This window comes from Tupaia chinensis, unplaced genomic scaffold (assembly GCF_000334495.1).
Source record: "Tupaia chinensis unplaced genomic scaffold, TupChi_1.0 Scaffold000708_1, whole genome shotgun sequence".
Taxonomy (NCBI): Eukaryota; Metazoa; Chordata; class Mammalia; order Scandentia; family Tupaiidae; genus Tupaia; species Tupaia belangeri.
Genome location: NW_006160231.1, coordinates 1,386,816 through 1,403,867, shown reverse-complemented (window position 1 = coordinate 1,403,867; position 17,052 = coordinate 1,386,816). Strand labels below are relative to the sequence as shown.

The 17,052-nt window shown below is 46.8% G+C and overlaps 1 protein-coding gene and 1 non-coding gene across 2 annotated transcripts in view; both read left to right on the top strand.

Annotated features, from left to right (window-relative positions):
• CUNH3orf70 (chromosome unknown C3orf70 homolog) overlaps positions 1-17,052 on the top strand; it is a 70,662-nt gene that overhangs the window by 40,712 nt on the left and 12,898 nt on the right. The window lies entirely within an intron of this gene.
• Positions 1,399-1,505, top strand: LOC114010088 (U6 spliceosomal RNA). The gene has a single exon (XR_003551475.1). It is a non-coding gene; the product is annotated as a U6 spliceosomal RNA (small nuclear RNA).

Here is a 17,052-nt window from a genome sequence, read left to right as displayed (position 1 = left end):
AGGCTGCAATCACTGCTAATAGGTTATAGCGAAGAATCTGCCTACACCGTGGACGTCTGCAAAGTTCACAAAGGAGAATATCAGTTGTTGTTTTTTTTCTGAATTCGTACACATTTTTTGTGTCTAACTTACCCATTGGTTAACTAAGCCAAATGACTACAACCAAAACAAAGAAAAATGCGTCATAATTTAAGTGATAAAAAGGACCCTAAAGATGATTTAGTCCATTGGATCTCAATCTTGGTTGCACATTGGAATCACCTGAGAAGCTTTTTAAATACCAATGTCAGACCATTCAAAATAAAACCACGGGTGAGAGGAGATGGGGTCTGGCCACTGGTCCTTTGTAAAATGCCCCTCAGAGGACTCTGCTGTCAACACTGAGAATCAGTGAACCAGTCTAACCTCTTGTTATATAAAAAATGAATCTGGGAAAGTTTTAGTACTTGCCTGAGGCTGTAATTAGCAGAGCTATAGTAAGATCTGTCTTCTGCCTGAGTCCAGAGCCCCTTACTGAAAACAAAGCTGAGAATGTGTATGACAGTATCTTTAACTGGACTAATTTACAGCGTACTCATGCTGGGAAAACTAATTTTATAAGCTGTAATGATATGCAGTGATTGATGTATAAAAAATAAACGGAAAAATAAAAGAAAAAGAAAACAAAGCTTTTTTGGTGGGTCTACTTTTTTCATAATTTTAAATTAGCAAACGAATTTGTAAAAGTGTTAGTCACATGTCAGAAGCCCTGAATTTTAATTCTGGCTCTGGCGTTAGCTGCTTCGGACTCAGTTTCCTTCTCTTTCAAAACTAAAGAGTTAAGGGCCAGTTGGTGGCATGTGGCTAAGGCAGCTGGAGCCCGCATGACCGACTGTATGATTCAAATCCCAGATCCAGCAGCTCGAAAAGCATACTGGGGCGGGCACATGAGTGCCCCAAATCTGGAGAGAACAGAGCAGGGATTATGGCATGGGCAATGCCTTTCAGGGTGCTTTTTTACTTCTTCTGTTTCCGACAAACACATGTATCCTATCGCAAATTAAATAAATAAATACTTACAAGATCATTTTAAAGGTCTTTTTAGGCAGTAAAATTATGTGCTTCTGTAATTTCAAATGTAAAGAATGAGCTTATTACTTAGAGTTAATTACTGCTTTGAACTTTTATTAAGACTCTACCGGGACAGGATGGTGTAGTGGTCAGACGTGTTGGTCTGAGAAGCCGAACCATGTGAGAAAGTTCTGGGTTTGTGTCTGGAGACCTCCCTGAATGCACAGAGCAAGCACATGTGCCCACGGTCTGTGGTGGCTGAGCTGGGGGTGGACTGTGGTGTCAGACCTGGGTGGAGGTACTGCCCCTCTCTCTCTCTCTCTCCCTCTCTTAGAAGTAATAAGTAAACTGCTCGCTTTGGCAGCACATATACTAAAATTGGAACAATACAGAGAAGATTAGCATGGCCCCTGCACAAGGATGACACGCAAATTTGTGAAGCGTTCCATATTTTTAAGTGATAAGTGTTGGCGGGAATGTGTTGAAAAGGAAACCCTCTTACTCTGTTGGTGGGAATGTAAACTGGTTCAACCACTGTGAAGGACAATATGGAGGTTCCTCAAAGATCTACAAATAGAACTACCATTTGATCCAGCAATCCCACTTCTGGGTATCTATCCAAAGGACAGGAAAACGCTCAGTCGGAAAAGTGCTTGCACATCAATGTTTATTATTCACAATTGCTAAGACATGGAACCAGCCTAAATGTCCACAAACTGATGAATGGATTGGAAAAATGTGGTGTATATACTCTATGGAATTCTACTCAGTCATAAAAAATAACAAGACCCTATTGCTGAGTGAAGTGAGCCAGGCTATGAAAGAAAGATATTGTAAGTATCCACTCAATATATACCGACTGTCTGCACTCTATGATAGAGAGCAAAAAATCAGAGGACATAAAAGCAGTGAAGGTACTTAACGAGAATAGGACAGTGTGGAATGGGGTTGGTCTGAGAAGTATTTCATGATGGGCAAAGTCTTTTTACAAGCAAAATGAGAAATAGCGATTGACCATTTAAAAAAACAATAATTAGAATAATAATAATAATAATTGGGAAAAACATTGAAAAGATATTGAATGTTGAAGCGGGGAGATTAATGTCTCTGTATTGACTGACATGCATGGCATTCCCTTTTGAAAAAGCAATGTAATACACTGTAAAGTTATATGTAATCCAATGTTCTATAAAGAATAATAAAAATAAATAAATAAATAAAAGAAGTAATAAGTAAACTTTAAAAAAAAAAAGAATCCATTATCTAAGTGTTCTCATTTACTTTAACTCATTTTAACTGAAATATTTTAGGATAGGTTTCTGATGGGGGAATCATTAATCATTAAAATCTTGATATAACCACTAAAAAATCATAATGCCTCGACATATCAGCCGCTTCATTAATTTACTGTTGTGTGGGCTCTAAGGGCCTGGTTATATAGGAGCAGGGAGAATGCTGCTGATTCTTGAATATTTTCAAGTATTGATATGTTCACATATTGAAATAATCGAGTCCTTTTAATTTAATCCAAGATTTCTCCATCTATAATTGTAACTGGAGACAAAGTTATACTTTTTAAAGTTATTTTCTTTTAGCTACTTTTGTGTTCATTTAGCTATTTTCTTATAGTAATTTACAAAGTATTATTTGAGATTTAAGTTGTTAATGTGAATTGTCCCAGCGCTGGCTCTAGGGCTGGGGCCTGTGAAATCGCAGGGACTAAGCTACGTGCTTCCCCCCTTCAGCCCCACATAGTTCTGTCCTGGTACTTAAAAAGTGCTTGATAAATTTTGGTTGGCTTAATTGGTGTTTCATACTCTGGTATTAATAGTCTGCTCTGTGTGTGTGTGTGGGGGGGTTGGGTGTGTGTTATCACAATTGAAATGTTCCTTTTGGCACTATCTAGCCATGAGCTATGATAGAAGCACCAACACTAATGAATAGGGGAGTTCAGTAGGTGTTTCCTCTAACGTTAGTGCTTTATAGGCCTTGCCATGCCCATCCGTTATTTTAGGACTGGATAAATTCTTCCTGGTTTCTCCTTCCTGAATAAACTTCAGGTGAGGCAGGATTCAAGACACTGACATTTTCAGCCACATTCGAAGAAAAGGGGTACTCTCTTTAAGCAATCTTACATTTCCTTCCATTCCTTCGCAGTTCTGTCAGAGAACACGGCACGGTTCTTTCTAAGTCTCAGCGTCTTTCATTTTACATTGCCATTGCCTTTCTACGTACTGCAGATCTTTTCTTCTCGTCTAGATAAAAGCTTCCGTTTGAAGGCAAACATTAGATATGCTACTTTATTTTTTGTCACAACTCCCTATAGGATTTATGTGCATGTCAAATGGTAACTTTCGTTTTGGAATAAATATGTTAAAAATTTAACTCATATTCAGTGACTCAGGTTTGAAATACTGTCATGGGAGTTTTGCGGGAACTTGTACAATCTGGGGATTTTAAAGTTCCATGATAATTTTTGGTTATTATTTATTATATATTGAGCATGGGTTTGGTGGTATGAAATATTTTTAAAAGAAAAAATTTGGGGGAGGGGAGTAAAGGTTTTTGCCTTAGGGCATGTGCACTTGCAAGACGGAGACAGGAAGAGGGAAAGTGAGTAATCTCCCCCAAGGGGGGCGATGGCCACGCTGTAATCCCTTCTCCAGTCTCCTGAGTATGTGTGCACATGTGCCCGGCATGAGTTTCAACATCAGGTCCAGGACTCGAACTGCGGTCGGCCATGTGAGAGTCCAGTGATGTAACCTGTTTTGCCACCTGCCAAAGGAAATGTTTTAATTAGTCTACTTGTAAGTTCAGGGACATAATGAAAAAATACATTGGGTAAAAATTTGAGATAGAAGTTACCTCCTGCAGTGATGGGGTAGGAAGAGGGAAGAGAATGAGTTTGGGGATGAATATACAGAGACTATAACCATGTAGATGGTTTTACTTTTTAAACTGGGTGGTGAGTATGTGGAACTTGTTATGTTATTCCTTGTACCTTTGTATAAGACATATTTTGTCATTTTTTGTTATATTTTTACCTGTTAAAATGTTAAAAATGTATTGCTGGAGAGAGACACACAGATATGGAGAAAGAGAGAAAATGAGAAAGCACCGCCAGCCCCCATGGGGAACGGTCAAGCCATAATCCCTTCTCCTCCGTATTTCCCTCCTTTCCAGATTCTGGGCATGCACACACATGTGCCTGGCATGTTTTTCAAGTCACTGGGACCGGGACTTGAACTGTGCATGTTTGGTCATGGGGGATCCAGCCGCCTTAGCCACCAGGCTAGAGGCTGGCCCCATAATTGTTGTTAATGTTAAAATTAAACTGGATGAGAATAGGTTGAATATGCAACACTGTAAGTATGCATTTTTAGCCTACTAGAGGATGCAAAAATGAACTTTTTGTTGCAAAACTTTACAGAAATAATTTTTCGGTGATTGAAATTTGGAACTAGTGGCAATGGAAGTGGAACTTCAAGTCTGAAAGACGTGATGGGGCGGTGTCAAACTAGAGAAAGCGGGTGCTCTCGGGTAAGGAGAGAAGGGGCAGGTGGCAAACGACCACTCACTCAACCTGTTTCTGTTCTGGTCAGAATACTGTCACAAACGGGCCACAGGGGACTGCTGTGCGCTTGATAGAAAGTTCACCAGTGGGGGGGGGGGAGGGAGAAGGGGAACCAAAGGCTGCTTTTCCAGGGATGGCTCCCGTACGACTCGCTTTCGTCTCTGTGTTTCTGTTGGCAAGAGCTAATGTATCTTCTACCTGAGCATGGAGGTGTCATTGCCCGAGTCTCCCTACCCTTGCGAAGCAGGAGTGTGTCAGAAGCCGAGCTGTAAATCTCTAACCCTGTCTGCACTAACAAATGTGCTACGGCAGAGCTCTGGAGAAGTCACCCCGACTCCCACTGGCAGGGTTCCAGGGATGTCTCAATTAATAAATCCTTAGAGAGCTGGACTCCCTTCTAGAAATTCGGTTAAAATGCTTACAGAAAGTAGTCCCCAAATCACACAAAGCAGATACACTTGCAGTCTCAGTGACAAGATATTTCCCATGGGGTGCACAGTCGGTCTCTGACGCCATGAAGCCTTTCCGGGCTGCCTTCACCCGCTGCCTCTTCTTTTGCTCCCAAACTGCCTTCATCGCTAACCACTCCTGCTTTCATTGTCCAGTTCCACCTTTGTCTTTTCACTCCCTCCTCAGAGAAGCGAGAATCTGGCAGGTAGCATGGTGGTTAGTCGCTGGACTCCCACATGGCCAACCACAGTTCGAGTCCTGGACCTGGAGGCTTGCTTTCTTACTTTCCTTCTCTCTCTCACACACACACACTCTGTCCCTCTCTGGTCAAATTTAAATAAATAAATAAATAAAGTTAAATAAAACAATTCTTTTTTTTTTTTTGGAGAGATTTTCACTGTAGGGGGCGTGTGCTCGCCAGACAGACAGAGAGAGACATAGAGACAGAAAGCGAGAAATCACCCCCCAGGGGGGATGGTCACGCCGCAATCCCTTCTCCTCCATTCTCCTCTCTGGATCTTGGGCACGCACGCACATGCGCCCGGCGTGAGTTTTAAGCCACCGGGTCCGGGACACGAACCACGGTCGACTACGTGGGAGTCCAGCGACATAGCCATTACGCTAACTGCCGGTTCCCAGTAAAACAATTCTTTAGAAAAAAGGAAGAGAGAATATGATATATTACTTATTGCTTTTTTTCTTTTTTGCTATAGAGAACATACACTTTCTGGAGAGTAACAGAAACAGAGAGAGAGAGAGACAATGAGACATCACCCCCCACACACCGGAGGTATTGTCATGCCATCATCGTTCTTCCACCATTCTCCTCTTGGGATTTCGGGCACACATGCACATGTGCCTGACATGATTCTCAGGCCGTCAGGTCTGGGACGCAAACCATGGAGTTGACTATGTGAGATCCAGCTGCCTTAATCTCCATGCCACCCAGGTCTTCTCTTCTAATGAAATTATTTTTGTCCTGTTGCTTATACTTCTGGTTTCACATCTAACAAGACATTACCTACTCAAAGTCACGGAAATTCATTTCTGTGCTTTTTCCTATTACAGTTCTACGCCTACGTTAGCTCAGTGGTCTGTTCTGAGTTGATCGTTAAACTTGGAAAGGTCAGGGCCTAACTTCTTTCTCTAGGACAGACACACTCGATTGTTCCGGCATCTGTCCAGCCTGTTGGCCCGGACACAGTTATAACAATTCTTGACTGTCTCTGTCACTTCTGGGTGGATTTTGGTTAATCGATTGTTATTTTCCAAAGTATAGGTTGTATTTTCTTCAAATCTGGTATGTCTGGTAGTCCATGCTTGCAAGCACTGTGCATTTTTCCCTGTTGGCTGCTGGGTCTTTTGTATTCCTGTAATCACTGCTGAGCTTTGTTCTGGGACGTGGCGAATCAGAAACAGATCCTTTCAGGGTTACTCTTATTTATTTATTTTTTTTTTGAGAGGTTTTTCGCTATAGGGCGCGTGTGCTCGCCAGACAGACAGCGAGAGACAGAGAGCCAGAAAGCGAGAAGTCACCCCCCAGAGGGGATGGCCACGCCGCAATCCCTTCTCCATTCTCCTCTCGGGATCTTGGGCATGCACACACATGTGCCTGGCGTGAGTTTTAAGCCACCGGGTCCAGGAAGCGAACCGCGGTAGACTACATGCGAGTCCAGCAACATAGCCATTACGCTAACTGCTGGCCCCACTCTTACGGCTTTTGAGGCAAGTCAGGGGCAGTGCTTACACTGCGGCCTTTCTTCTCAGTGCTCAGGAAGGTCTTACCGGAGCACTGTTTTCAAGGCTGTGGGAACTGCAAGTTTCTCTCCTACTCGGTGGGAACGACCTCTGTTAATAGTGGGCAGTTTCTGACGGTTCTTTCCTAGCCTTCGCTCGTTTCTTCATATGCATGTTTCAGTTCACCATCGTGTTAGTACGCGGAAATGATAAGGCCGGGGGATTTTTTTTTTTTTTTTTGAGAGGTTTTTGCTATAAGGCGCATGCGCTTGCCAGAAAGGGAGAGATGTAAAGACAGAAAGCGAGAAATCACTCCCCAGGGGGATGCCCATGCCACAAGCCCTTCTCCTCCATTCTCCTCTTGGGATCTTGGGCGGGCACGCACGCACACGCACCCGGTGTGAATTTAAGCCACTGGGTCCGGGATTCAAACCGCAGTCGACTACATGGGAGTCCAGTGACATAGCCATTATGCCAACTGCTGGTCCCAGGGCTGGGTGATTTTTAAATGAAAAAGGTTTATTTGGCTCATGACTCTGGTAGTGGGAAGGTCCAGAGGCGTGAGGCCAGCCTCTGATGCTGCGTCACAGCGTGGCCGACAGAAGCAGAGAGAAGGGGGGTGCCTGCCCAGCAAGAGAGAAGCCATCTTTTATAACACTCCGCTCCTATGGGAACTCACCCGTTTCCCTGAGAGCACGGACCTCTCCCTCCCAAGAGATAGTATTAATCCGGCCATGGGGTGGGGCCCACACGACCCAACAGCACCTGCTAGGCCCCACCTTCTAAAGGTCCCCCCACCTGTCAGTACCTTCCGCTGAGCACAAACTGCACTACGCATGTACTCATCAGGATGTCACCGAGACTCGAGGGGCCTCTGCAGACCTCGGCGTCTCCCTGTGTGCACCTGCCCCGGGCACGTCAGCTTCTTCAGGTCCCAGGTGTTCGGCTCTGTCTTCTCATTTTGCAGTGTTTGGGGCTTCCTTTGGGTTCCCATTCCCTGCCCTGTGGCCAGGAAGTAGTCTCAAGGCAGCAAGTTTAGGAATTTGTCGGGCTTGTTTTCTGTTTCTCAGAGATAATTGTGTTTTGTTTTCTGATGTCTAGGGCCTTCCTTGAAAGCCATTGTTTTATGTATTTAGTCTATTTTGGGGGTGTTGTGTGTGTGTTTTTTCCTTTTTCCCCGGTCCCTGTTGCGTCATCTTGCTCCGAAGTGGAGTTTCTTCACTTGGTCAGTGTACTGCCAGCTGTTTCGCTCAGACCAGGAACCTGGGAGTCACCATTGCCCGTCCTCTCCTTTGCCTCACGCGTCACATCATCAGGTCTTCCACGGCTTCTCTCTGTCTCATCTGCTCCTTTGCCACTTCCTTTTAATTTTATTTATTCATTTGTTTATTTTAATTTGACCAGAGAGACAGAGAAAGAGAGGGAGAGAGAAAGTGAGGAAACAGGCCACCAGGTCTGGGACTTGAACCGTGGTCAGCCTTGTGGGAGTGTCCAGTGCCTTAATCACCATGCCACCTGCTGGTCCCCGTATTTCTTTTTTTCTTTTAGAGAGATTTTTGCTATAAGATGCTTGCATGCACTCATTGGAGAGACAGAGAGACAGAAAGCAAGAAATCACCCCCCAGGAGGGATGGCCACGCCACAATCCCCTTTCCTCCATTCTCCTCTTGGGATTTTGGGCACTCACGCACATGTGCCCTGCGTGAGTTTTAAGTCACCAGGTCTGGGATTCGAATTGCGGTCGACTATGTGGGAGTCCAAAGACGTAACTATTATGCCATCTGTTGGTCCTGCACTGCCTTTTTCTTTTTTCAGGTTATTAATTTTTTTTTCTTCTTTTTTTTTCTTTTTTTTTGGAGAGATTTTTGCTATAGGGCGCGTGCGCTCGCCAGACAGACAGAGAGAGACATAGAGACAGAAAGCGAGAAATCACCCCCCAGGGGGGATGGTCACGCCACAATCCCTTCTCCTCCATTCTCCTCTTGGGATCTTGGGCATGCACGCACACGCGCCTGGCATGAGTTTTAAGCCACCGGGTCCGGGATGCGAACCGCGGTTGACTACGTGGGAGTCCAGCGACATAGCCATTACGCTAACTGCTGGTTCCCCAGGTTATTAATTTCTCACCTGCTCCCTCAGGTCCCTTCCTGACCCGCTTCCATACTGACAGAGGTCTTTCCAACGCACAGGTACACTCTGACACCTCTCCTCCCCTGCAGTTCTTCAGGACTCCTTGTTACCTCCTGGGTGACATCTCCAGCTCCAGGGCCTGGAACCTGGCATACGTAGCTCTTGTGGCATGGCCCTGCTCACCTCCCTGGGCTCTTTCTCTTCTTGTAGGTGCCCTTTTTTCCAGCCATGACAAAGCACTTCGGTCCTCCGAAATCTTTGCTGTTAGGCACTGCTGCGCCCTCCCATCACCACGCTGCTCAGGACTCCTGTCCTTGCTGGGCTCCCCAGCCTTTAGCACAGCACTTGGCTCATCACCTCTTCTTTTTTTTTTTTTTTTTTTTTTTTTTTGGATTTTTTTTTTTTTGTTGTTGTTCAGTTGCTCTTTTTTTCTTTATTCTTTTTTTTTTTTTTTTTTTTTTGGAGTTTTTTTTTATTTATTTATTTATTTTTGAGAGGTGTTTGTTATAGGGCGCATGTGCTTGTGAGAGAGACAGACAGTGAGAAATCACCCCAAAGAGGGGATGGCTATGCCGCAATCCCTTCTCTATTCTCCTCTCGAGATCTTGGGCACGCACGCACATGCGCCCCGCGTGAGTTTAAGCCACCGGGTCCTGGACTCGAACCACGGTTGACTACATGGGAGTCCAGTGACATAGCCATTACGCCAACTACTGGTCCCTCTTCAGGTTGTTTTCACGCTCCCACCCTGCCTGTGGATCGCTGTCCTCCTTCCCCGCCCCTCCTCTGGACTCTCCACCATCGGGTTACAGAATCTATCCAACTGGTGTGTAATAGTGATTTCTGGACTGTTCCTCAAGGTAGAAATGACAACCAATTTTAACTTCCAGTAATGGGCAAAAAACCAAAAGACAGACAGAAGGGCCCAGGGGATCGCTGCCCAGTGCTCCTCAGTGAGGCCACCCACGAAGGGGAGCCCCTGCCCATCTTCAGCTAGCCCTCAGGCCAGCCGGCGGCCACAGGGAGCCGCGGTCTTTCTTCCTCGAAGGGCAGACGTGCACATCTAGTTCCGTTCCCTGTAGCGAAATGACCGTTCACATACATCGAGAGGTTATGTCTCTCTCTCTCACTCGCTCTTTCTCCAGTGAGTATGTGCACCCATCGGCAAAGATGTTTGAAAAATTAACCTTCGCATCTATCAAACAGTAAAATCAGTACTTCTGAAATTAATTTATTTGGGCCATAGAGTATGAATACTTTTTTCCCCTCTATGGGCTCATGAACTGTTTACTGTAGGGCCAGTAGGCAGTGTGGTGGTTGGGGTGCTGGACTCTCGTGTGGCCGACTGAGGTTTGCGTCCCCCGCCTGGCGACCTGGCATGCCTGGCAGGCACATGTGTGTGCATGCATGTGCGTGCGCCCAAAATGCATGCCTGACAGGCACGTGTGTGTGTGCATGCATGTGCGTGCGCCCAAAATCCGAAGAGGAGTGGAGGAGAAGGGATTGTGGCGTGACCATCCCCCCTGGGGGGTGATTTCTCTCTGTCTCTCCAGCAAGCGCACGTGCCCTAAAGCAAAAAATCTCTCAAAAAATATTTCTTACTGCAAAGGATGCTTTCTGCCTTCATCATATCATACAGGCACGTGTGTGTGTGCATGCATGTGCGTGCGCCCAAAATCCGAAGAGGAGTGGAGGAGAAGGGATTGTGGCGTGACCATCCCCCCTGGGGGGTGATTTCTCTCTGTCTCTCCAGCAAGCGCACGTGCCCTAAAGCAAAAAATCTCTCAAAAAATATTTCTTACTGCAAAGGATGCTTTCTGCCTTCATCATATCATTTTGTCGTCCTTTGAGATTATACGGGAAAACTCGATTTTTGGAGCTACTAGCATTAACAGTGGACTTGTTTGGAATCTAATGTCGGCTTGCATTCCACACAGCAGCAGCCTCACCGGTCTCCTTGTTGAAACCATCGAGGAGACATCCCCTGACACTGGTCCGGCTCACGGTCTGCAAAGGACTCGCAGAAACTCTGTTTGGTTCCTTATTAGCAACGCTTTTTTTTTTTTAATTCCCCAATTGGAATGCCGCTTTCCACGGCAGCTGGGAAGCTCTGCTCCAGCCGCCTGTGCAGTCAGATCTTCTCAGGGTGTTTTTCTCGCCTCTGCTGGCCCAGGCACATCTGAGCCACTACACGTGCACACGCTTCGTCCTTGCCGTGGGGCGCGTTCCAGGGGTGTCGTTACCGCAGCCTTTCCCCCGCGGGGTCTGGCTTGCTTCTGTGCAAGGGTCTGACTGGTGCTGGCAGGGCTTCCCCTTGTATTTTCAAGTGATAAGTTTTAAAGCCTCATCAGATGCATAGAAATCTTACCTGACCTTAAAGCCCTGCATTGTCACTGACTTCGAAAGGGGTCAGTGGTTGTCGTAAGTGTCCACAGAAACGACCGGGCAGATACATCCGAGCTCCACGGTGCCTGTCACAGCGCCGTCTGCGGTTTGTTCCATATGCTGTCCAGGTTTGTCTAGACCTGCGCCTGGAAACCAGGATTCTTAAACAGTTGCTTCTGCTCCTTATGTTCGCAGGCTTGCAGGCAGGGGTGCTTCCTCCGAGCCCTCTTCATTGTTCTCTTCAAAGGCGGTTTCATCCCGGGCTCCAGGAGAGCTGCTGGCCTGCCTGATGCCCATACCCGATGCTCTGCTTCTCCTTAGCTGCTGACTGTACTCGCAGCCTGTCTGCTGACGGCTTTCACTCTGGACTGGGATGAACATACACGCATCTGCTATGAGGCCTGGAATTCAGAATTCTTTTCCACCTGCTTATTCTTTCAGGGAATTACTTTAAAAATTTTTTTTTTCCGTTTTTTTGTGTTATTCTCTTGAGAAATAGTTATCAAAGGTATTTAATAAATTCGTTTTTCTTAGTTATCTTTGGCAATTATTGACATAGAAATGTTGAAAAATCAGTGTTCTTTTTGAAAAATGGGTTTGGGGCCCAGCAGGTGGCATGGAGGTTAAGGCAGCTGGATCCCACATGGCCAAATGTGTGGTTTGAGTCCTGGACCGGGCAGCTTGAAAACTGCACCCGGTACATGTGTGTGAGTGTCCGAAGTCCTGAGGGAGGATGAGGAGAAGGGACTGTGGTCTCGCTATTATCCCTGGAGGATGATTTCTCAACTTTCCCCTCTTTCTGTGACAAGCGCACACACCCTATAGCAAAAACAATATGTAGGGTCTGGGTGTTGTGGCCGGCTGGCGGTGTGGTGGGAACGGCAGCTGGACCCACAGGGTGGCCGACTGAGTGCTTGGAATATTTTTATATGCCAGGTGCGTGTGCGTCTGTGCCCAAAATCCTAAAAGGAGGAGGAGAAAGGATTGCGACGTGGCCATCCCCCAAGGAGACTGCTTTCTTTCTCACCTCTGGCGAGCACATGCGCCCTCTAGAAAATTAAAAACAGGATTTGGGCCAGCTCATTGCCTGGTGATTAAGGTGGGTTTATCCCAGTGGCCAGTTGTGCAGTTTGGGTCCCAGAACTGGTGCCTTGAAACACGCCATGTGTGTGTGCATGCGTCCCCAACATCCTGACGGGAGGGAGAAACGGAGGAGAAAGGATTGCAGTGTGGCGGTGTCCCCAGGGGGGTGCCTTTTCACTTCCTTTTCTTTCTGTGTCTCTCCAGTGAGTACACATGCCTTTTGGCAAATTAAAAAATAAATAAGTTTTAAGAATACATTCTTATAAAAAATTAATGCTAAACTTAAGTGTTAAAAATCATTTCTTTCAAGACGGCTCACCGGTCTCCTTGTTCAAACTATCGAGGAGACATCCCCTGACACTGGTCCGGCTCACGGTCTGCAGAGGACTCGCAGATGGTGTAATGGTTACATTGTCAGACTCCCACGTAGTTGACTGTGGTTCAAGTCCTGGACCCAGTGGCTTCAAACTCACGCTGGGCGCATATGCGCAAGTGCCCAAGATCTGAGAGGAGAGTGGAGGAGGAGGGATTGCAGTGTGGCCATTCACCCTAGGGGGATGATTTCTTGCTTTCTGTTTCTTGGTCTCTCTCTGAGTCTCTGGTGAGTGCACACACCCTATAGCAAAAATCTCTCTTTAAAAAAAATTTCTCTTATTAGAATGTACATGCAACAGAAGGTGGCACAGGCAGGCACCCTGAACTGGGCGATACCCTGTCGCCAGCCCTCTAACTAGTCAGCATCTTGGGCATGTGTGTCTGGCGTGTTGTAGATCTACTCAGGATTTGAACCCCTGGTGAGTCATGCCTTCAGCACTGCAGATGTCTGTGCCACCATGCTGGCCTGTTCAATTTTAAATATCTAAAGAATTATTTGCATTTTAATACATAATGTTTATTATCTATTAGTATATAAACGACTTAATTTCTTTTTCTTTCTTTTTTTTTTTTTTTGAGAGGTTTTTGCTATAGGGTGCGTGCGCTCGCCAGACAGACAGAGACAGAGAGATAGAAAGCAAGAAATCACCCCCCAGAGGGGATGGCCACGCCGCAATCCCTTCTCCTCCATTCTCCTCTCGGGATCTTGGGCATGCACGCACACACGCCCAGTGTGAGTTTAAGCCACCATGTCCAGGACTCGAACCACAGTCGACTACGTGGGAGTCCAGCGACATAGCCATTACGCTAACTGCTGGCTTCCCACGACTTACTTTCTTAATGCTTAAATTTCCTCAGTAAATAATCAGAAAATTATTACCTGTAAGAAATTTTACACCTTGACGGGAGTCATCATGTCAGTTTGAGTCCAGTCAGGAGATAGAAACCACGCGGTGGATTAAATGGGGAGGAAGTTGAATATAAAGTATTCTTCATCTCTAAGAAGTGAGTGGCTATAAGATATAAGGGAATTGTGGACTGGCTTCACGGCCGGTGGTTGAGACAGCTGGATCCTACAGGGCCAACAGTGCGGTTCAAGTTCCAGACCCAGAGGCTTGGAAAACATGCCAGGCACATACCATAAGCCTGGCATGTTTTTTAAGCGTGTGTGGCCAAACTCCCAGTAGGAGGGAGAGAAGAGATTGCTGAGTGGCCATTCCCTATAAGGGGACTTTCTCTTCTCTTCTCTCCCCACCTTCTATACTGGTGAGTGCACGTGCCCTCTAGCCAAAAAAAAAAAAAAAAAAAGAAAGAATTTGTGTGTGGTTCCCCCACAGAAAGACAAACTTTGAATGAAGTCCCCTCCCTAAGGCTGGGGCCCAGACTTCCCTGGAGAAGGTGGGTGGAGCCCCCCGACAGCAGAGAACGTGTGGTGTGCCCCGGTCGTCTGGCCACAGCTGCCTGGCAGGCAGGAAGCAGCGCTCTGGAGCACAGGTGGGCACAGCAGTGAGCAGCTGGCGTGGCCGAGGAGGGAGCAGAAGGTGCAGTGCACGCCTTTGTAGCCCTGGCGTCCGTGGGGACAACACCATGGGACAGTCACCGCCAGGCCAGGCCTGCACGGTTGCCAAGGAACCTCGTGTTCTGCGCGTGGCAGAGGTAGAGCAAACAACAGATGCCTCACACTTGCAGCCCCCTCGGCACGGGAGCCCTTCCTCCTGCGATGTCCCAGCACTCTCTGCTGAGAAAGTGTCACACGCGCTCGCTGTGAAGGAAGCGTGCTTAAAGGGCTCTGCGGATCACACCAGACGGGAGGGGGCCGGGGCCCAGGAAATCGACACCTAGCTCTTCCTTGGACCCCTTTTTCCTCTTTCTTATTCAGTGTCACCTGTGGAGTGGCAGCCTCCATGGGGAGTCTGACCCAGCTCTAGAGATAAAGGGGTCCTGGGAGAACAAAGCTCCAAGCTGAGCTTTGCTGCCATAGGCTGAGCTTCCTTGCCCTCACTCAGTAGGTAAACGGGTAGTGAAAGTAGAGAGGCCGTTTAGCTGGTCATACCAAATTAGTTGTTTTTCACACCAATTTTTGGAGTTCCCCAGTGGCACCAGTTTCAAAATGGGCTGGCCTAATGGCTAGTCCAAAACAAATGAAATAATGATTACAACTGATTGAGGAAAAACATGATGAGTATTACTTCTTTGATTACATACTCAAATTATAGTTTTTAATATAATTTTATTTTAAATAACATCTCATTGAAATTTAAAATGTGTTTTATTATTGTCGTGACTAATTAAGTTTCAAAATGATATATTGGTTTGTATCATTTTGAAGATGAGGTTCTTAAATAATGTATGGGCACGTGTCTTTCAAAAATAACCTTTAAGTTATGTTTTTAAAAACTCAGTGAACATGTGCTGAGTTGCTACTTAGTCCCTGTGCTAAGTACTGGTACTTCAGATGCTTCGAGATCTTCTTTCTCTGGGATCACATTGACTGGTTAGCATGGCTTTCTCATGCATTTCAGACGTTTCACCCCTTGATCAATACCTAACTGTGACTGAGACCTTGCACTGTCTCCCTTTCCTTCAGCCTGTCAGCAGTCCCTGTCCATCAAATTAATGCTTGCTGGTAACTTGTTTATATCTGTAGAACCGCGCAGCTGCGCGCTAGTGGGATGGCAGAAAACCACGCCAGCACCCTGGTGTTCTAGGTCTTCTGCTTTGGCTGCTCCTCACAGGGACTGGTTTTCAAAATGCGTGTTTGGGGACCAGCAGCTGGCATAATGTCTATGTCACTGGACTCCCACATAGTCGACTGCAGTTCGAGTCCCGGACCTGGTGGTTTAAACTCATGCCAGGCGCGTGTGTGTGCGTGCCCAAGATCCCGAGAGGAGAATGGAGGAGAAGGGATTGCGGCGTGGCCATCCTCCCCGGGGGGTGATTTCTTACTTTCTGTCTCTCTGTCTCTCTCTGTCTCTCTGGCAAGCACACGCGCCCTATAGCAAAAACCTCTCAAAAAAAAATTGGGTGTTTGCAAACTGTAGTTTTAGGAGTCTGTTGTCCGCTGAAAACTCAGCCCATGTACTAGGGATTTTTGCAGAGAAAAGCAGGAGGGGCAGATGGTCTTATCAAATGCCTCCAAAGTCAAGGCTTTATTTTGAAGTACAGATCATGCCTATTATCACCGCTTTTTAGAATTATTGCTATTTAGTTGTATTCATTGTTATTATTTTGTTTATTTACTTATTTTTTGAAGTTGACCAGAGAGAGACAGAGAGAAGAAAAGTGAGAAAGCAAGCTGCCAGGTCTGGGACTTAAACTGCGGTCAGCCATGTGGGAGTCCAGCCACCTTAACCACCATGCCACCTGCCAGCCCCACCTATTATTATTATTAACATCCATCTTTTGATTAAAAAAAGAAGAGGCAGTGGTCACGCAGCGTCTCTCACCTGGTAATGTTGGTGCCTCTGAGATCGGCCGCCTTGCGTGCAGTCCCGTCCCTCCGTCGTGGTGTTCCCGCCCAGTACTGCAGGTGCGCCGTAGGAGTGGCGGGGTGTGCCCTGTCAGCAGCCGTCCTTCTGTGAGCATGTGGTTTTCATGCTTCATCCCACCCCCGGGACCCTTTCCTGGGAGAAGGTGCCCCAGCACACTCCAGCCAATTGCTGCATTTGGCTAGCACTGCAGAACAGCTCCAGGTGGGTAGTGGGCTTTTCTGCTTAAGTGGGAAGAGGCAGGCATATTCGCTATTTGAAACCCTTCTTTGGCCACCCACAGGAAGTGGAGTCCTGAGAGTTCTCATTTTTCTTTCTTTCTTCCTCAGCATGACCTATTTTAGCCAAGCTTACCTGTAAGGATGCTCTGAGCTCTCTGCCCTAGGAGGGCCTCTGTCAGCTGGGACTGCGATGTCTGCAGGTTCTCGGGGCCCAGCACAGTGACTCTTACTGCCTGACCTCCGTGGCAAGGGAAGGCTTTGCTCTCTGCAGGTTTTCTGGGTGACGGGGCTGTCTCGGTTACAGGAGAGCCCTCTGCTCTGGCTAAGCCGTTCGCCTTACCACCCCTCAAGTTCCCCACGTGCCTCCCTCCTCTGTTTTCTTTGCCCAGGGCACACACCTCCCTTCGGTCCAAGTACTCGCCTTTGTCAGCACCCGTGCCACGTTACGTAGAGTCTAACTCAGACTGACTCGTGCATTCATTTATTGTTGTTGTCTTCATGGATGTTTGTGTGGCCCGCACTGGGTTGAACGCGGGATGCACTTTACGCCTCTCTTTCC